At 37.9% G+C, this 22438-nt stretch overlaps 1 protein-coding gene across 1 annotated transcript in view; it reads left to right on the plus strand.

Moving 5' to 3' along the window:
• The first annotated feature begins 571 nt into the window (after positions 1-571).
• Positions 572-22438, plus strand: part of LOC115502502 (zinc finger protein 420) — a 125249-nt gene continuing 103382 nt past the window's right edge. Inside the window, exon 1 of the mRNA XM_032591444.2 lies at positions 572-870. The gene's annotated coding sequence lies outside the window, so the exon portion shown is untranslated. The remainder of the gene's footprint in view (positions 871-22438) is intronic.

Consider the following 22438-nt stretch of genomic DNA (forward strand, 5'->3'; position numbering starts at 1 on the left):
TCAAAATCAGGCACAACTAATCTACATTGTAAGTTAGATGATGGAGACTTTACAGGAGGCAGGTAGGGGACTTCTGGGTGCTAGTTATACGGTCTGAGAAATCTCTGAAAACTTACCCAGCTGATTTGGGCAGTTTTTTATGCTACATTCAAAAACTGTACTTTAAACATTCAACATTTTTTTTTTTTAACCGTAAAATACAGTCTCGGGAACAGCAGCATAATCACACCCGAGGTCATAAACTGAAGCCAACGCACTCACACCAGCACTAAAGCATCACTCTCCCTCTCCTTCCCCACAAGCCTGACAGCCATTAGGGCCCAAGTATTCCTCATGTTTAGCCTCTACAGACTCCGCTCTATCGTGTCCTCCAACTGCGGGTCTTCCAAACTCTGCGGGGTCACCTCCCGCAGCAAGGCTCAAGCTGCGGCTGAGGGTTCAAGACTGTCCGGATCAGCTATCCGGGGGGGTAGGGGTGGGGGTGGGGGGGGGGGATTTTAGGCCACACTACAAGTCCCAGAAGTCCTCGGGGCGGAAATAAACTTCCGGCGTTTAGCCGGAAGCAACCGGGATTGCGATTGCGAGTGACCCCGGTTGGGAACTGGGACTGTCAGGTTGCGTGGTTCGTCGGTAGTGAGCGGAGGAGCAGCAGGTTGTCGTTAGGAGCCCGGGGAGGATTACTCGGGTTGCCCGCTCTCTGGGGTCTGTCGTGTTCTGGCCTACACTTTCCAGAGGCCTCCGGGTGTAACGTCACTTCCTTCTAAGGTGGTCAGCTCCGTAGTGCTGGAGCGAGTGGAACAGCGCGGCGACCGAGGCCATTGGTTTCTTCCGGGACTGGGGGACGTGAGCCTGACGCTGGGGAAGCTGAAGGTGAGGCGTGTCAGAGCCCGGCGTCGGAGACCGGCGTGTGTGGAGCCCTAGGCCTTAACACGTCAGTGTATGTGTGTGAATGTGTGACGTAATGTGCCTGTGAGACTGCATGGTTATGTGTGACCACTTGAAGGAGTGTTGATTGTATCTCCAGCTGTGAGCGTACTTGTGTGAAGCTGTGAGATTGACTCCTCCTTTAATTATGTCGTTGCTTTTTTATGTGTCTATTCCCTCTCAACTGTGCCTAGCCGGAAGCCGACTGCGGGCAGGCATTGATAGAGATATGCTCACACTGAGGCTATTTGGAGGTTCGACAGTTTCTGGAAGCTTGTGGTTGTGGGGTCTCTGTGGCTTGCTGCATTGCGGAAATCCAAGCTGGGCTACCAGCTGGAAAGGCCAATACAAGAGATGAGTTTTGATTGAAAAGGAATATGAGCTTTATTCCGGAGGCGGGTCAGCTAGCTGGGTAGGCCAACTCTTGTCCAAAGGCCAGCTCTCTGGTTTTTCCCTGGCCCGGACATTTTTATTTAGTTTTTTGTCTTTTTGTTTTTGTTTTCTTGTTTATCTTTGGCCCAGAGATTTTTTAAAAAAAATTTAATGTTTATTTTTGCGAGAGAGAGACACACACACACACACACACACACACACACACACACAGAGTGTGAATGGGGGAGGGGCAGAGAGAGAGGGAGACACAGAATCCGAAGCAGGCTCCAGGCTCTGAGCTGTCAGCACAGAGCCCCACAGGGGGCTCGAACCCACAAACTGTGAGATCATGACCTGAGCTGAAGTCGGACACTTAACCAACTTGAGCCACCCAGGCACCCCCAGCCCAGAGAATTTTAAAGGGGTTTAATCAGTTAAGGGAGTGCAGTGGTCTGTGACATTTCTGGATTATGTGTAGACTTGTTGATGCCAGCTATAGAGTTATCTCAGTGCTTGGAGGTTGTGCAAGAAGTTCTGGTTCTTTGGTACTCTGAGTTTGGGCGGGTTGTGCAAGAAAGTCTTGTTCCTTGGTACCTGGGGGTTGTGCAAGAGTACTCTGTTCTTTCTGAAAAGGAGGGCAAGGTCTACAGATGCACAGAGGGAGGTCAGTAAAGTCATTTGTGTGACCTTAAACGAGAAAAACATTTTGCTAAAAGATTGCTGGGCTAATCAGAAAGCCAAGAGAGCTTCAAACAGGCTTGCCTCTGTGGCCTGGGAACATTCTGGTCCTTTATTCCTGAAGGTCAGTGGTCTGCATATCTCAAAGGCAGCAAATTAGTTCTGTCACAGATCAGGGGCCTTGAGTCAGCAAGCAAGGAGTGTGTTAACATGAAGGAAGTTAACTCTTAAGACCAGCTAGAGTCAGCCATTAACAGCTGCTCCCTCTCCTTGTAGCCATGGGGGCCCAAGTTCCCTGGAAATGTCCCTGCCTGATTTGGGAACTTAGAAAGATGAGTCCCAGATTAAAGATTCCAGATAAATTTTATCTTTTAAGTCACAAACCTGATCTCAGATTGAGACTTTAAGACCCAGAAATAGTCCCAGGTTGGGGCGGGGGGAAGGCTGAGAAAAAAGCCAGGGTTGTAAGATTCCAATCACTTCCCTCAGGAAATCACCTGGGGAGACCTGTGGGAATTCTCGACCTTCACTCTGTGGTACTCTCTGACTCTCTGGTTCTCAGTCTCTTTCTAACCTTCCTTTGAATGTTTACTTCTGAGTAAATGGAGGGGGTGGAAGTAGTTGCTTGTTTCTAACAAGTCAGTCTGGGCTCAAAGAAAGGCTTGGTGTCCTCAAATGTCCACCAACAGATGAATGGATAAAGAAGATATGGTATATATATGAGGGAATATTACTCAGCCATAAAAAAGAATGAACTCTTGCCATTTGCAACGACGTGGATGGAGCTAGAATGTATCATGCTAAGCAAAATAAGTCAGTCAGAGAAAGATAAATAGCATATGATTTTACTCATATGTGGAATTTAAGGAACAAAACAGATGAACATATGGGAGGGGGGAGAGAGAGAGGGAAACAAACCATAAGATACTTAAACAAATTTTTTTTGATGTTAATTATTTTGAGGAGACAGAGAGGGGGAGACACAGTTTGAGTGGGGGAGGGACAGAGAGAGGGAGACACAGAATTCGAAGCAGGCTCCAGGCTCCGAGCTGTCAACACAGAGCCTGACAGGGGACCTGAACACGTGGGACCCGAACCCAGGAGATGTGAGACCATGACCTGAGCCAAAGTTGGCCGCTCAACTGACTGAGCCACCCAAGCGTCCCAACCATAAGAGACTCTTAAAGATAGAGAACAAACTGAGGATTGATGGAGGGAAGTGTGTGTGTGTGTGGGGGGGGGGGGGGGGGATGGGCTAGATGGGTGATGGGTAGTTAGGAGGGCTCTTATTATGATGAGCACTGGGTGTTATATGCAAGTGATAAATCACTGAATTCTACTCCTGAAACCAGTATTGCACTGTTAACTAACTAGAATTTAAATAAAAATTGGAAAAAACGAAGAAAGAAAGAAAGAAAGAAAGAAAGAAAGAAAGAAAGAAAGACAGACAGACTTGGTGTCTCAAGATTCTTTATTCCTTACCAATTAATGGCTTTGTCTTAACTTTGTAAGTTAACTTACACGGGTCACCAGAGACTAAAGGAAGAGCCACTATTGGACAACTGAGAGTTTTATCCAAGGTAAATCATTCTTTCGTCTCTGAAGTGTTTTCTGTTTTTTCATGGTGTGGGAATTTTTGCTTTTTTTCTTTTGAAACTCCATAAAAGGGATCCTTTTAGTGTTCTGGTCTTTAGGCCTGGCTATTCCATAGAATAATGGGGCCAGAAGGAATGGACCCAAAGAAGTTATTCCACTCCATTTTGCTCCTTTTGACCTAAGGTACATTTATTCACCTGATAAATATTTCAATTCCATTTTTATACTTAGTCTTTTTCTAAGATTTTTTAAGGACTAGAACACATCTCTGAGTAAAATTCAAAAGCCTTGATTTTGAGTATTTATTTTTCAATTTTCTTGTTTTTTTTTATGTATGTGTGTTTTTAAAGTAAGCTCCACGCCGAGTGTAGTGCCTGAACTCACGACCCTGAAATTAAGAGTCATTAAGAGCCAGGTGCCCCTCAATTTTATTTTTTATTGTTTAAGTATTTAAAAGGTTCAGAAGAGTATACAGTGAATTCTTCCTTCCAGCCTTGCCTCTAGTCTCATACTTTTCCTATTTCAGAGGCAGCCAGTGTGACTAGTTTCTTGAGTACTGACTGCCAAAGGAATTCTCTGTACTTTCAGATGACTATCAGTCTTTCACTATTATAAACAATGGTGGGATAACTTTCCTTGAATATATAACATTTAGCTTATCAATGAATTTATTGGTAGAATGAATGCTAATTTCTTGGATAACTTTTATGTGGACTTTAAATTTTAATAGTTTTTGCTATGTTTTCCCTCATAAAGGCTATATTGTCACTTTTCTAACCAATATTTTCTGATTTTGTGTTTCAGTCAAGGTATTTTGCTGGTTGTTGGAAAGTTTAAGGAAATTATTAATATGCTATTGTAGGGTTTTTCAAACTATGGGGTTGTTAACCTGATTTTTGTGTGTGGTAAAATCAATTTGCTAAGTCCTGACCAGTATTTTCTTTAACTTTTCATTGTGAAAAATTCAAACATGTACAAAAATAGATAAAATAGCAATGAACTGGGGCGCCTGGGTGGCTCAGTCGGTTAAGCGTCTGACTTCAACTCAGGTCACGATCTCGCGGTCCGTGAGTTCGAGCCCCGCGTCGCGGTCTGGGCTGGTGGCTCGGAGCCTGGAGCCTGCTTCAGATTCTGTGTCTCCCTCTCTCTCTGCCCCTCCCTTGTTCATGCTCTGTCTCTCTCTGTCTCAAAAATAAATAAACGTTAAAAAAAAAAAATAGCAATGAACCTCTATGTACCACTTTGCTAGGCTTCAGTAGTGATTGACTGATGACCAATTGTCTTTAATCTACCCACCTAGGATTATTTTGAAGTATTTTGAAGTACATACCAGAAGTATCATTCTATTCATAAATGTGTGTATAAATGATAGTCTTTTATTTATTTTTTTTTAAATATTTTTTTTTTCAACGTTTATTTTTATTTTTGGGACAGAGAGAGACAGAGCATGAACGGGGGAGGGGCAGAGAGAGAGGGAGACACAGAATCGGAAACAGGCTCCAGGCTCCGAGCCATCAGCCCAGAGCCTGACGCGGGGCTCGAACTCACGGACCGCGAGATCGTGACCTGGCTGAAGTCGGACGCTTAACCGACTGCGCCACCCAGGCGCCCCGATAGTCTTTTATTTATTAAAAAAATTGTTTCAATGTTTATTTATTTTTGAGGAAGACAGAGCGTGAGTGGTAGAGGGCAGAGAGAGAGGGAGACAGAATCAGAAGCAGACTCCATGCTCTGAACTGTCAGCACAGAGTTTGATGTGGGGTTCGAACCCATGAACCATGAGATCATGACCTGAGCCAAAGTCGGATGCTTAACTGATTGAGCCATCCAGGTGCCCCATAAATGATAGCCTTTTAAAAATATAATCAAATACCATTATCCTCACTGAAAAAAATAATAATATTTCCTTAATATCAGATATCCAGTTAGAGTTTAGATTTCCCCACAGGGCAGATAACTTTGTTTTTAAGATTTCTTTGAATCTGGGCCCAAATAGGATCCATGCATTGTGATGATTCATAAGTCTTTTAATAAAGTCTTTTTTAAAATCTTTAGTTTCTCATTCTTTCTTTGTTTCTTTCCTTGCAATGAATTTTTTGAAGAAACTGGGTGATTGTCCAGTAAAATTTCCCACAATTTGTCATCATTAACGTGTTTTTATGTATTTCTTAGAAGTTGTATCTAGAGGCTCGATCAAGAAGTTGTATCTAGAGGCTTCCTTCCACCCTTTTCCCCACCTCTTTGGCAAAATGATTTCACTGATGCTAATGTATATTTCCACGAAGAGGCACATAATGTCTGCCTCTTTTTGTGATATTTTCTATTATTATTTCATTAGAGATTGCTAAATAGTTATAGCCTAATTCATTAATTGTATCTTCTTTCTTTAACTGGAATAATTATAGAAAGTGAAAATTTTCCATATCAACTTCTTGGTTTTCTTGAGGTACAGATTGCTCAAGGGAGGCAGGACAGATTTTGTTTTTCTCCTCACTTACCAGTTTTCAAAATGAGGAAATAATGAACGATAATGAAATGATGTTTTGCTAGCATTCTCTTCTGGGGACCACTGATTTTCTTTTTTACCATTATTATAAGGTATGGATTTTGATACACTTAAAAGTTTCAATCTATTGTAGTTGTTTTATTTATGTATACTTAAATTCGTATTGTGCCATATTTGACCATTTGGAGCCTATTCAGATTGGCTCATGGGTCTTTTTGACTTGATCTTAGTAGCCTTTGATAGCTTTCTTGCTTTTTGGTAGATCTTCTCTGTCAGGAGTTGACAGACTTTCTGCTAAGGACCATATAGTTAGTTTTTTAGGTTTATGGGTCATACTTTCTCAGTTGCAACCACTCAACTTTGTTGTAAAGGGAAAGCAGCCATATATATATAATACATAAACAAATGGACGTGGCTGAGTTCCAATGAAACTTTATTTCCAAAAACAGACAATGGGTATATCAAATAGGAGCGGAATTTAAAAGGTGAGGGGCACCCAGGTGACTCACTCAGTTACGTGTCTTTTTTTTTTTTTTTTTAAGTTTATTTATTTTGAGAGAGACAGAGACATCATGAATAGGGGAGGGGCGGAGAGGGGGGTGGAGGGAGGGAGAGAGAGAATCCCAAGCAGGCTCCGTGCCATCAGCGCACAGCCCAAATGTAGGGCTCAAACTCATGAAACCGCGAGATCATGACCTGAGCAGAAACTGAGAGTCGGATGCTTAGCCGATTGAACCACCCAGGCACCCCAACTGTCTGACTCTTTATTTCAGCTCAGGTCATGATCTCATGGTTCATGAGTTCAAGCCCTGCATCAGGCTCTGCATTGTAAGTACACTCAGTGCAGAGCCTGCTTGGGATTCTTTCCCTTTCCCTCTGCCCCTCCCCTGCTCATGCTTTCTCTCTTTCTCTCTCAAAATAAACAAACTTAAAAAATTAAAAAAAAAAAGAATTTAAAAGGTGAAATTTAGTATCTATTTTCGTGAATGCTGATAGAGATGATTTCATTGTTACAAAGAATAGGTACCAGCTGCAGTTTTTAAGCAAACACCTCCCACATACACACCTTCTGAACACACACTTAATGGAAATCAAATGCCCTGTAACACCCATGAAAGAGAAGTGCTATTACTCTGTTTCTAAGAAGCAATTGTCAGATTTCTCAATTTTCAAATCAGAACCTCACCTTTTATATGAAAAGGCCTCTTATAAACTTGATAGTGTGTTTAGGGGGAAAAAATGGATACATGGAATTTATTGGAGTTAAATTTGAGAGAAAAGGAAAAGTAGAAGACTCATATTAATATGTGTTATTTTATTGTTATGCATTTCTACCCTTTGTTTGTGAGGTTACTGGCTGAATAATGCCCCAAATAGGACTTGTCTCATGGCAGGGATCCAAAGTGATTGAGTTGTATTGAATTGTATTTAATTGAAATAAATTGCAAACAAAACCAGAAATCAAGCAGTGGGCTGATTTGGCCAACACGCCATTATTACCCTCTTCTAGGCTCTTGTATGTTTCCTAACTCAGGCCTCCTTCGTATTAATGGGAAATGGTATTTTAAGATGATATTCTAGGTCCTAGGATATTCATTGCTACTGGGTTGATCATTGTTTCTATGGCTTTACAAAGCTAATATATACGTATCTTTTAAAAGATTAAAAAATAGGGGCGCCTAGGTGGCTCAGTGACAACCACTCAGTCATTTGAGTGTCTGGCTGTCGATTTCGGCTTAGGTCATGATCTCACTATTGTGAGATGGAGCTCCACATCCGGCTCGCTCTGAGCATGGAGACTGTTTGGGATTTTTTCTCTTCACCCCCCCCACCCCACTCCCGCTTTCTTATGGGCTCATTGTCTCTCTCTCAAAAATAAATAAACACCAAAAAAAGAGAAAAGATTAAAAAATAAACTGTCACAATCCCAAGGAGCCTAGAGATATGATGAGTTAATGTAATGTGGTATCTTGGATGGGATCATGAAACTGAAAAAGGACAATTCTTTATTCCTTGCTTTATAAAGTGTGGAAAAAATATTCTGATTCTTCCCCACTTTATCAAGAGCACTCAATAATAATAGTGATTTGACTACTGAAACCAATTTTCTATTTTTGGTGTTTTTTTGTTTATTTTAATCTTTTTGTTTTTTTTAGGGTATATTCTAGTAGGAATATGGAATCAAATTACTGTGTTCTAGAGTCATTTGGAATAGTGCCTCTTGAGAGGCTATGCCACAAATTGGAATCACATTTGTTTGTTTCACTTTTTAATTTTTAGAGATTGTTCTTTTAAAATTTAATTTTGTCTTTTGAAATTTAATTTTTAAAAATTTAAAATTTTAATTTTGTCCTATAATTATATAAAGTACTTGGTCCCAAAGTCAAATATGCAAAAGAAGGTTTAATTTGATCTCTTTCTCCATTGTTGTACTTTCTACCTATAAGTAGTCACTTTCTTCTGTGTTGCAGTTTATTCCATCTTTTAAAATATACTATAAGGAAGCACATGAATGTATATGTATTATAGGTATTTGTATTTATCTATACCAAAAGCAACAAAACAAAAAGTAGATAAATGGACTTCATCAAAATTAAAAACTTTTGTGCTTCAAAGAACATCATCAAGAAAGTCAAAGACAGCCCACACACAATATGGGCCAAAGTCTTACAAATCATTTTTCTGATGAGGGACTTATGTCCAGCAGATAGATATATTACAATCTAAAAATAAAAAGTTAAACAACCCAATTAAAAATCGCCAAAGTATCTGGGTAGGCATTTCTTCGAAGATAAATTACTATTAAGCGTGTGAAAGATCCTCAACATCATTAGCCATCAGGAAAATACAAATCAAAACCACAATGCAATATCACTCACACTGACTAGAATGGCTCAAATAGAAAAGACAGATAATGACAAGTGTTAAGAAGGATGTGAAGAAATTAGAACCCTCATATACAACTGGTGAGAATATAACATTTAAATATAAAGAGAATATAAAATGGTGCAGCTGCTTTGGAAAATAGTCTGGAGGAGTGATGACTAACAATTGCAGGGATAAGGAAAGTATTCTAAAATTGATTATGGTAATGGATTCTGTGAATATACTAAAAACCATTGATTCGTACACTTAAAAATGTGAATTGTATGGTGTGTGGATTAAATCTCAACAGAATTGTTTTAAAATGTATGACCATAAATAAAAATCAGGAAAAATGAGTAATGTCCCTACTTCTATTCAACATTTACTTTAGATTGTAGGCACTTCACCAAGACTGGGGGAAAAAGTAAAAAGTATAACTGTTGAAAAGCAACCAAAAATTGATTAGCAGATAATGATTGTCTATAGGGATACAAAAAAATGTGGAAGTATTCTAAAAATTATTAAGAAATGAAAAATCAACAAGATATATAAATAAAAAAACAAGTTCAACAGCATTTATCTTTTTGAAATGTTGCTAGCTTATCTTTGAAAGGAATTACTAGGAGTGGGGTCACTGGTAAAATGCTTCTGTAATTTCCTAGTTATTGCTAAATTCCTTCCTTTGAAATTGTACATTTACTCAGTCAACATTTTACTACTGGTTTTCTCAGGGATCTTCCAGAAGAATATACTGGCAAACTTTTGGGTATTTTCCATTGATATTGGTCTCATTGTAATTTTAATGAACATTTTTGTTATAGTGAGCAAAGTTGAGCATCTCTTTGTATACTTTAGTGTATTTGCATTTGTTTTTCTTTGAACTGTCATTTCTGTTGTCCATTTTTCTATAGGAGTATTATTCTTTTTCTGCTTTTAAAGCCATCTTATATCTTATTTATGTTAGCCCTTTCTCTGTAATATAAGTTCCAAATGTCTTTTCCCAGGTTGTCACTTATCTTTTCTTTTACTAACCGTGTTTTCCCAATTAAAGTCAATTTTTTTTTGTGGTTAAGTATCCATCTTTCCTTTAATATCTATAGATTTGGCTCATGGCTAGATAAGTTTCTCTAACTCCTGAATTTTAGAAAAGTCCAGGCATTGTTTCCTCTTACGTGATTTAAATTTTTACATTTCACAAGGGCCTCCATCTGGAGCTTAATCTGATATATTCTGAGGAGTACTCCATTTTTTTCATTTTTCATTTTACTTACTCCATCATCACCTTTTTATTTTATTTTTATTTTTTATTTATTTCTTTTTGAGAGAGAGCCTGTGTGCAGGCAAGGGAGGGGCAGAAGGAGAGGGAGAGAGAATCTTAAGCAGGCTGCATACCCAGTGTGGAGTCCAACACAGGGCTTGATTTCATGACTGTGAGATCATGACCTAAGCCAAAATCAAGAGTTGGACACTTAACTGACTGAGCCATCCAGGCATCCCCTTCATCACCTTTTTAAAGATCCATATATTTCTCACTGATTAAAGATTCCACCTTTATCAAATATGAAATTTCCAAATATTTGGGTCAGTTTTTTAGATCTCACAATTTTCACTGGATTTTCTCTCTATAATTTTGAAAGAATTGAAAGAAATTAGGAGAGCTTCTGAAGGTTCCCATAGGATACCTAAATTTGTATCTTCCCACATATCCTTTAAAAGCAGTATGAATCAACAAGGAAAACAATTAAAACTGCATGTAACAGTCTGTGCCTACAGTCTTATTCAGAGCTAGAGGTTACTATAAACTTCAGCTTCTATGTAAGTGGAGAAATACATTCCTCAAATAGGCAGATCCAATTCTGATGTCCATCCTAGACTGAAGAGTTAGGGAGAGAAAAGTGAGGGAAACATTGCAGTGCTGGCAGTGTTGGAAAATGGATAACTTAATCCCATGAAGACAGAAGTCCACCTTGAGTGGGAAAATACAACATGACTCACAGCCTGTTAGACTAGAGCATTGCCTTTTGGTTGAAAGGAAGATTCTTTTTTTTTTTTTTTTAATTATTTTTGAGAGAGAGAGAGGCGGGGGGGGGGGGGAGACAGAGGATACAAAGCAGGCTCTGTGCTGACAGCAGGGAGCCTTGTGTGGGGCTCAAACTCACAAACCTTGAGATCATGACCCGAGTCAAAGTGGGACACAACCAACTGAGCCACTCAGGCGCCCTGAAAGGAAGATTCTTGAAAACGGTGAGTTGGAAGTTGGCAGTCGTAGGAAATGCCCACTCCTGGAGGGGAGGCATGCCTTCAAGGATGATAGTGAAAGGAAAAACGGAATCAAGTGTCAGAAACTAAATGCCCTTGAATTGGGAATTCTGTTAAGTTTCCCCAAATCTCATATCCTTCTTTAATGATACCTGTTTATGCTGTTATTACTAAGAACATTGCAGATCACAGTATCAAAGAAGAAAATGCTCTCAGGGCGTCTGGGTGGCTCAGTTGGTTGAGCGTCCAATTCTTGATTTCAGCTCAGGTCATGATCCTAGGGTTGTGGGATTGAGCCCCATGTCAGGCTCTGCACTGAGCGTGGAGCTGGCTTGGGATTCTCTCTCTCCCTCTCTCTCTCCCGTGTTCTCACACACACACACACACACACACACACACACACACTCTCTCTCTCTCTCTCTCTCTCTCTCTCTCTAAAATAAAAAAAGAAAAAAAAATGCCCTTGAATTGGGAATTCTATTAAGTTACCCCAAATCTCACATCCTTCTTTAATGATACCTGTTTATGTAAAAACTACAACCTTAAGCAAGTTGGGTTGGTTATATTAATATCAGACAAAATAGACTTTAACACAAATCTAATACTTGAAAAAATTAACAGAAAATGGTAGGAAATGTATGTGTGTATGTATATATACACACACATATATATATGGACATACACATATATGCAAAGTTACTAAAAGAAAACAGAAGTGAGAATTAAACCATTTTAGCTAATACTGTATACAAAATTAAACATGAAAACAGAGGAAAAGTGTAACAGGGTTCTGGTGTGAGTTAATTCATTAAATAAGCTTTGACAATGTGAAACAACATCTAAATTAGAAATTCAAAACTTCATAAAACACATGGAACAGAAAACCAGCAAGAGTAAGACAAGAATTGAGTGAATGACTAATGATATTGAGGCAAAAGCCAAAACAGTCTTGATACTAAGACTATATTGTAATGTATCAAGGCTAGATTTTACATTTGAATGAAAAAATATTCAAAGAAATAATGGTCAAAGAACTTTCAAATGTGATGAAAAACACTAATCTAGCTATCCAGTAAGTTAAATGAGTACCAGGTAGGATAAATGTAGAAATGTATACCCAGAGACATCATAATCAAAATGTTGACAGCCCAAAATAGATAATCTTGAAAGTAATAAGAGAAAATTAACTCATCGTGTGCAATGGAACCACAATAAGATTAACAGCCAACTTCTCATCAGAAATAATAGAAGCTAAAAAGCAGTATGACAATGTATTTAAAGTGCAGAAAACGGAAACCAAAAAACAACCAAAATCCTGTATTCAGCAAAGCTATCTTTCAAATTTGAAAGTAAAGACTTTCCCCCGAACTGGAATGAAGTTAGTAATAATCTAAGTCGCTTCTAATAAGATGGATATTGTAATGATTGCCTAAGAGCAATCATTAGAAAAGCACTTTAAAATATATAGCTTTAAGTCATTTAAAGAATTAAGCTGATAAACTAACATACATCCACTTCAGACAAAAGAGGGTAAAAAATGAGAAACTAAGGAATATAGTCATGAGACCTAAAGAAAACTAATAACAAAATGGCAGATGCTGTTCATCCATATCAATATTAATATTAAATGTGAAAGGCTTAAGCAATCCAATCTGCCAAAAGACAGATTTTTTGGACTGCATTTTAAAAATTAGAAATAAGATCCAGCTGTATGCTGCCTACAGGAGATTCGCTTTAGATTCAAAGACACAAATAGGTTGAAAAGGATGAGAGAGAAAAGAATGTAAATTACAACCTTAAGCAAGTAGGATTGGCTATATTAATATCAAATATATTAACACAATAATATAATATAATATAATAATATAATATCAAATATATTAACACAAATGCTGGTATTAGATAAAAAGGAGCATATTATCATGAGAAAAAGACTCAGAATATCAAGAAGATATAACACCTAGTAACAGAACTGCAAAACACATGAAACAAAAATGGACATATTTAATGGAAAACAGATAACAGCAAGAATAGTTGGGGACTTCATAAGTCTACTTTCAATAATTGATAGAAGACTAGGCAAAAAATAAGGATATAGAGAACTTGAACAACATTCCAAACTGTCTAAAGCTAACAGACATCTATAGAACATTTCAACTAAAACTACAGAATACACATTTTTGTTATATGTACATGAGACATTCTTCAGGATAGACCATATGCTAGCCACAAAATAAGTCTCAAATGATTTAAAAGAATTGAAGTCATAAAATTATGTTTTCTGACCACATGGAATTAAATTAGAAATTAACAATGGAATAAAATTTGAAAAATTCACAAATATATTAACATTAAACAACATTCTCATAAATGACAAATGAATCAATGGAGAAATCACAACAGAAATTAGAAAATATTTTGATATGAATGAAAATGAAAACATGACATATCAAAATTGGGATGCATCTAAAAGCATTGTTTACAGGGAAATTTATAGCTACAAATTCCCATATTATAAAAAGAGAGAGTCTCAAACAATAATTTAAATTTCTACCTCAGGCTAGAAAAAGAAGAGCAGATTAAACCGGAAGCAAGGAGAAGGAAGGAAATACTGAAGATTGGAATTGAAGATGAATAATCTAGGGGATAGAGACACAGTAGAGAAAAATCTACAAGACCAAACTTGGTTGTTTAAAAAGATCAACTAGATGGACAACCTTTTGCTTAACTTACAAAGAGAGAAGACTCAAATTGCTAACATCAGGAATGAAAGGGCAGATTTCAAAACCAATCTAACCAAAATAAAAAATATTATAAGGAAATACTATCAACATATGTATGCTAATACATTTGATAATTTAGATGAATAGACAAATACTTAGGCACAAATTACTGAAGCTTGTGACTCGAAAAAAAAAAATCTAAGTAGACCTATACAAAGATACTGATTTAGTAATCAAAGAACTTTGCACATAGAAAAATGAAACCTAGATGGTTTCATGGTGAGTTTTATCAAACATTTAAAGAATTAACATCATTCAGGTCACCTGGGTAGCTCAGTCGGTTGGGCGCTGACTTCAGCTCAGGTCATGATCTCATAATTTGTGAGTTCATGCCCTGCATCTGGCTCTGTGCTGACAGCTCAGAGCCTGGAGCCTGCTTCAGATACTGTGTCTCCCTCTCTCTGCCCCTCCCCTGCTCACTCTCTGTCTCTCAAAAATAAATAAACATTAAAAATTTTTAAGAAAAAAAGAATTAACATCACTTGTTCACAATCTTTTCCAGAAAATAAAGGAGAAAGCACCTTCTAGTGAGTTTTCTGAGACCAGTAACACCCTGAATTCAAAACTAGACAAGACATTACAAAAGAAAATTACCAGTATTTAAGATTACACAGCAAAAATCCACACACAAAAATGCCAGCAAACTGAATCCAGCAAATATAAGAGATTGTACACCATGGCTAAGTGAGAGTTATGTCAGGAATGTAAGGTTGGCTTAACGTTTGAAAAAATATATGTATACATAGTATACCATAATAGTAGAATAAAGGGCAAAAGTCGATAGATGCAATAAAACCATTTGGCAAAATTCAACAACCTTTTATGATAAAAATACTCATGGGGCGCCTGGGTGGCGCAGTCGGTTAAGCGTCCGACTTCAGCCAGGTCACGATCTCGCGGTCCGGGAGTTCGAGCCCCGCGTCAGGCTCTGGGCTGATGGCTCAGAGCCTGGAGCCTGTTTCAGATTCTGTGTCTCCCTCTCTCTCTGCCCCTCCCCCGTTCATGCTCTGTCTCTCTCTGTCCCAAAAATAAATAAATAAACGTTGAAAAAAAAATAAAAATTAAAAAAAAAAAAAAAGAAAAAATACTCATCAGACCAGCGGTAGAAGGCAGTCTGACCTGATACAGAACATCTCTCAAAAATCCACAGCTACTGTCTTATTTAATAGTTAAAACACTGGATACTAAGATCAGAAAAAATATGAGGGTGTCTGCAGTCACCATTTCTATTTAACATTGTTTTTGAGGTAAGAAATAGAAATAAAAAGTCACTCACATTGGAAAAGAAGTAACACTATCTCTATTTGCAGATCACATGATCTTCTCTATAGAAAATCCTAAGGAATTGGGGCACCTGACTGGCTCAGTTGAAAGAGCATGCAACTCTTGATCTCAGGGTCATGAGTTTGAGCCCCATATTGGGTATAGAGATTACTTAATAAATAAAAAACTTTAAAAAAAGAAAAGAAAATCCTAAGGAATGTATTAAAAATAAACTATTAGAGCTAATAAATGGGGTCAGCAAAGTTTCAGGATACAGGTAAATATGCAAAAATAAATTTATATTCAGTAGCAATTAATAATCTGAAAATGAAATTAAAAATTTCATTTATGATAGCATAAAATATATTTAGAAATAAATTTAACAAAAATACAAGATTTGTATACTGAAAATTACAAAATATTCTTATAAGAAGTTAAGACCTAAATAAAGTAATAATATCCCATGTTCATGGATTTGTTAAGATGGCAGTACTCCCCACACTGATCTACAAATACCCTGCAATTTCTATCAGAATCACAGCTGGCTTCTTTGCAGAAATTGACAAGATGATTCTGAATTTCATATGAAAATTGAAGTAGCTGAAACAATCTTGAAAAAGAAGTGTAAAGTTGGAGGTCTCATAATTCCTTATTTCACAGCTTATTTCAGAGCTACGGTAATCAAGACAACCTGGGACTGACATAAGGATAGTTGGACATACAGGTCAAGAGAATAGAATAGAGTCCAGAAATAAACTCACATTTGTGGATGATTTTCAAGGAGGGTTTCAAGATAATTTAATGGAGGAAAATTGTCCTTTCATCAGGTGGTGCTGTGACAGCTGGATATCCACGTGCAAAGGAATGAAGTTGGTCTCTGTTGTATAACATTCCAACCTTTTTTTGATAATAGGATACATCATAAAGGCACTTGAATAGATGAAAGACAGAGCCCTTTGTTATTTGTAGCTCTAAACACTAGAAGGCTGCCACACAGGTAATTGAACCTAGGAACACGGTAACAGCAAACTGGAGCAGTAGGAGGCCTCTTACGTATGGCAAGTGGGGTGGCATTAGCTAGGTTTTGTGGGCTTCCTACAGATTGGGTATTTTGTATAATTCTATGGGCCCAAGGAAGAAGGGGCCGTCCCTGGGTGTTAGGTATCTGGAGGCCTTTGCCTACTGGATTAGATGTGTATTATAACCCATAAATGTTAGAGCCTGATGAAGCAAGTTAGGGTGAGGTTTAGCAAACTGCCTGTGAAGGGCAATTAAGAGATTTTAGCCATGACTTCAAACCTGGGGCAGGAAATCACTTGTAAAACATTACAATTGATTCCTTGATCTCTTGACATCAGTTTTGAGCTCAGCTATTTGAGATATTTGGATGGCCCAAATGGTGAATGCAACGTCTAGATAATAGAGCAAATGTCACCCTTTAATATAAAAAAGACAGCATTTTATTATGAGAGTAAAAAGGAAAACAAGGAGAAATAGAAGTTCTTGTAGGCTGGCCTGTAACCAAATTTTCCATTCACATGCTATTACCCAAGGAAACATCTGAAATTTCTGGGGTCTCTAACAATGTCTTGGTGGAGCTGTAAAATATGTTAAAAGTTATGGGTTATATTTTTCATGACAATAATATAAATGATAAGTCCAATAGCTATGTGGTTGAAGGGTATGAACTATAAGTAAGACATGTAAAACTTAGTGGTATTCGTTTAAAACCAAAAGGACTGTGTAGTTATAGTGGGCAAGGTCGGTGAGGCAGGGTGGGAGGTTATGGTGGGAAGCTGGAGGAAGAGGGGGCAGTAGAAGAAGGTGCCATGCAATGGGAAGTCCTCTCTTTATAGGGGTGAGGAGTTGATTGATAGGAGGTAGTTACCTTCTGGGGGGAGCAATAATCTCTATTAATTTTTAAAGTGGCATAGATAATAGTAACTTCTACAAGATTTCCCTTTAAATGTTTTTTTTTTTTTAATTTATTTTTGAGATAGAAATTTGACTCAAATTGAGATTAAGGTTTGGGGCGAGAGAGGCACATTAAGGGGCCCTTTTGCCAGATTAGTGTTTAAAAGGGAATTGTTTGAAGAGAAGATATGTCTCTTAATTAAACCAGCTGTCTGGTACCTATTGGGAGATGAAAGTTCCATTGAATATCTTTCCCAGGAGCCCAGCACTGTATATTTTGAGAGGCGAAATGTGTGCCCTAAGTCACTGTCAGTAATGTCTGGAACTCTGAGGGGAATAAGGAGTATCCTGATGAGGCCTTGTATCATAGCCTTAATATATGTAGAGACATGTGGTTTTGATTTATTTTGGGGGTAACTGTGAGGCCAGAGATTCCCAGAGTTCTTTACCCTTAAAGGGGGAAACTTTTAGGCAGTGGCCCAAGAGTTTGTTAAAGGATACAGATGGGGCCATTTGTTGAAAGGAACTCAGTGCTAAGATGACTTCCTGAAGTTTGACCACTTATTTTGACCCTTGAATCTCATCCCTTATTGAGGAAGACATTCTAGTTCAGGGATGGAAAGCAAAAGCATGTCACTGAGTTCTGTCACCTGTGACAAGAGGCAGTGTTACCATACTGTTTTGTGAACTTCCATTGTTATTTACTGAGTTAATACCAAGGGCCTTCTGAGGTGTTTAAGGAGCTTGGGGAAGAGGTGATCTCCTGTAGCACTAAGACATCTGGCAAGGGACTAAGAACAGAGAAGAACACTCCTTTTTTGCAGGTGGAGTGTTCCTCTAGACTTGGCTCCATCCTATAGGATTGAGTCAAGGAGGCCTCAGTATCTTTGCCAAGCTTGTGGGGGTGCTGTTTCTATGATTCAAGGCATAATGAGCAGTTGGGTTCAGAGGGTCCCATGCTCAGGGTCTGTGAAAGCCTTCACTTTCAAGAGATCTCAGTAGAAGGCCAGTAATTGTCACTCTAATGGTGTGTGGCAGGGCCAAAAAGGGCAGTTTCTTGTCTTATAAGCCTATGGGCAGTTTGTGGCCATCATAGGTGATCCACAGACTCCAGAGATATGAGAGGAGGCAACTATAGCCTCTCCAGTGAAGGAGAGTCTGAGGACACTAACAGGAGTGACTGTTGATTTTAATTTGAATAGATTCTGGAGCCTTTCGTTGGAGGGGGCCCTCTTCATGTTGAGACAATTTGTAAGTATTAGCATCCGTGAGATTAAGTAGAATTTGTAAATGAGGATATGTTGCCTCCAGAACCCAAATAAGCCTAAAAGACATTATGGGTACTGAGAGATTTAATTGTAGTTTTTGAATAAAAAAAAATGTTTTGAGTATAGTTGACACACATGTTTTCAGGTGTACAACTTAGTGGTTTAATTTCTCTGGGTTATGCTATGTTCACCACATGTATAATGACTATCTGTCACCACACAACATTATTACAATATCACTGACTATATTCCCTATGCTGTGCCTTTTATTCCCATTACTTATTCATTCTATAACTGGAAGCCTGTATCTGCCATTCTCTTTTACCCATTTTGCCCATCCTCACCCCCCTCCCCTCTGGCAACCATCAGTTTGTTCTCTGTATTCATAGTCTGATTCTGCTTTTTGTTTGTTTATTCATTTGCATTTTTAGATTTCACATATGAGTGAAATCCTATGGTATTTATCTTTCTCAGTCTGATTGATTTCACTGAGGATAATATGCTTAAGGTCCATCTATAGTGTGAGCTCATTGATTTTTATGGCTGCATAATATTCCTCTGTGTGTGTGTGTGTGTGTGTGTGTGTGTGTACACCACATCTTCCTTACCCATTCATCTATCGACAGACATTTAGGTTGATTCCATATCTTGGCTATTGTAAATAAGGCTGCAACAAACATAAGGGTACATAATATATTTTTGAATTAGTGTTTTCATTTTCTTTGGTCAGATACCCAGTAGTGAAATTATTAGATCATATGATATTTCTCTTTTGAATTTTTTTGTGGAACTTCCATACTGTTTTCCACAGTGGCTGCACCAGTTTGCATTGCCAACAGTGCATGAGAGTTCCTTTTTCTCCACATCCTCAATGCTTGTTATTCTCTTTTTGATATTAGCCATTCTAACAGGTGTAGGATGATATCTGACTGTAGTTTTTAAAATAAATTTATTTATTTTTATTTTGTTTTTATTTAAATTATAGTTACTTAACATATAGTATGATACTGCTTTCAGGACTAGAAATTAGTGAGTCATCACTTACATAGAACACCCAGCACTCATCAAAACAAGTGCTCTCTTTAATACTCATTTAGCACATCCCTCACCCACTGCCCCTCCATCAATCTTCAGTTTGTTCTCTATAGTTAAGAGTTTCTTATGGTTTGCCTCTCTCTCTTTTTCTCTTTATCTTCTGTCTTCTCAATGTTAATCTGTTTTGTTTCTTAAATTCCACATATGAAGTCATATGGTATTTGTCTTTCTTGGACTGACTTATTTTGTTTAGCATAATACATTCTAGTTCCAATTCACATTTGAACAGAAACACTTTAATCTATAAAATACACAAGCTAACTGTTTTTAAGCCCTTCAAAGGCATTACTTATTAAATGTATATTATTATTATCAGACTCCAGATATTTATTTTGTATATTTTAAAGAAGTTGAGTTTCTTTTGAAAAAACTCTAATATAGAGTTTTCACTAACTTAGAATGTCTTTTCTTTTAATTAGTCCTATTGATAAGAGTTTACCACATGTATCTAGTACCACGTACCACTTTACATTTTATTTATTTTATTTGTTAAAATTTTTATCATTTATTTATTTTTAACTTGTTTTATTTATTTATTTATTTTTTATTTACATCCAAATTAGTTAGTATATAGTGCAACAATGATTTCAGGAGTAGATTCCTTAGTGCCCCTTACCCATTTAGCCCATCCCCCCCTCCCACAACCTCTCCAGTAACACTCCGTTTATTCTCCATATTTATGAGTTTCTTCTGTTTTGTCCCCCTCCCTGTTTTTATGCTCTTTTTGCTTCCCTTCCCTTATGTTCATCTGTTTTGTCTCTTAAAGTCCTCATATGAGTGAAGTCATATGATTTTTGTCTTTCTCTGACTAATTTCACTTCACCTAATACCCTCTAGTTCCATCCATGTAGTTGCAAATGGCAAGATTTCATTCTTTTTGATTGCCAAGTAATACTCCATTGTATATACATACCACATCTTCTTTATCCATTCATCCATTGATGGACATTTGGGCTCTTTCCATACTTTGGCTATTGCTGATAGTGCTGCTATAAACATTGGGTGCCCCTTTGAAACAGCATACCTGTATCCCTTGGATAAATACCTAGCAGTGCAATTGCTGGGTCGTAGGGTAGTTCTATTTTTAGTTTTTTGAGGAACCTCCATACTGTTTTCCAAAGTGACTGCACCAGTTTGCATTCCCACCAGCAGTGCAAAAGAGATCCTCTTTCTCCACATACTCGCCAACATCTGCTGTTGCCTGAGTTGTTAATGTTAGCCATTATGACAGGTGTGAGGTGGTATCTCATTGTGGTTTTGATCTGTATTTCCCTGATGATGAGTGATGTTGAGCATTTTTTCATGTGTCAGTTGGCCATCTGGATGTCTTCCTTGGAGAAGTGTCTATTCATGTCTTTTGCCCATTTCTTCACTGGATTATTTGTTTTTTGGGTGCTGAGTTTGATAAGTTCTTTATAGATTTTGGATACTAACCCTCTATCTGATATGTCATTTGCAAGTGTCTTCTCCCATTCTATTGGTTGCCTTTTAGTTTTGCTGATTGTTTCCTTCACTGTGCAGAAGCTTTTTATTTTGATGAGGTCCCCGTAGTTCATTTTTGCTTTTGTTTCCCTTGCCTCCAGACACGTGTTGAGTAAGAATTTGCTGCGGGCAAGATCAAAGAGGTTTTAGCCTGCTTTCTCCTTGAGGATTTTGATGGCTTCCTGTCTTACATTTAGGTCTTTCACCCATTTTGAGTTTATTTTTGTGTATGGTGTAAGAAAGTGGTCCAGGTTCATTCTGGACAGCATGTTGCTGTTCAGTTTTCCCAGAACCCTTTGCTGAAGAGACTGTGTTTATTCCATTGTATATTCTTTCCTGCTTTGTCAAAGATTAGTTGGCCATACGTTTGTGGGTCCATTTCTGGGTTCTTTATTCTGTTCCATTGATCTGAGTGTCTGTTCTTGTGCCAGTACCATACTGTCTTGATGATTACAGCTTTGTAGTATAGCTTGAAGTCCGGGATTGTGATGCCTCCTGCTTTGGTTTTATTTTTCAAGATTGCTTTGGCTATTTGGAGTCTTTTCTGGTTCCATACAAATTTAAGGATTATTTGTTCTAGCTCTGTGAAGAACGCTAGTGTTATTTTGATAGGGATTGCATTGTCTGTGTAGATTGCTTTAGGTAGTATTGACATTTTAATAATATTTGTTCTTCCTACTCAGGAGCATGGAATCTTTTTCCATCTTTTTGTGTATTCTTCAATTTCTTTCATAAGCTTTCTATAGTTTTCAGTGTATAGATTTTTCACCTCTTTGGTTAGATTTATTCCTAGGTATTTTACGTTTTTTTGTGCAACTGTAAATGAGATCGATTCCTTGATTTCTCTTTCTGTTGCTTCATTGTTGGTATATAGGAATGCAACTGATTTCTGTGCATTGATTTTATATCCTGCAACTTTGCTGAATTCACGAATCAATTCTATCGGTGGAATCTTTTGGGTTTTCCATATAGAGTATCATGTCATCTGCAAAGAGTGAAAGTTTGACCTCCTCCTGTCCATTACTTTTGATGGCTGAGTAATAATCTATTGTGTGTATATACCACATCTTCTTTGTAGTTTATATTTGATTCCTAGACGATTAGTGATGCTGAGTATCTTTTCATGTGTGTCTTGGCCATCTCTATGTCTTCTTTGGAGAAATGTCTATTCAGATCCTCTGCTCATTTAATTGTTTTTAAAATGTTTATTTATTTTGGGGTGCCTGGGTGGCTCAGTTGGTTAAGCGTCTGACTTCGGCCAGGTCATGATCTTGTGTTTCATGGGTTCAAACCCTGCATTGGGTTCTGTGCTGACAGCTCAGAGCCTGGAGCCTGCTTCGGATTCTGTGTCTCCCTCTCTCTCTGCCCCTTCCCCACTCGCACTCTGTCTCTGTCTCTCTAAAAAATAAAAAAACGTTAAAAGTGTTTTTAAT

Source organism: Lynx canadensis, chromosome E2 (assembly GCF_007474595.2).
Source record: "Lynx canadensis isolate LIC74 chromosome E2, mLynCan4.pri.v2, whole genome shotgun sequence".
Taxonomy (NCBI): domain Eukaryota; kingdom Metazoa; phylum Chordata; class Mammalia; order Carnivora; family Felidae; genus Lynx; species Lynx canadensis.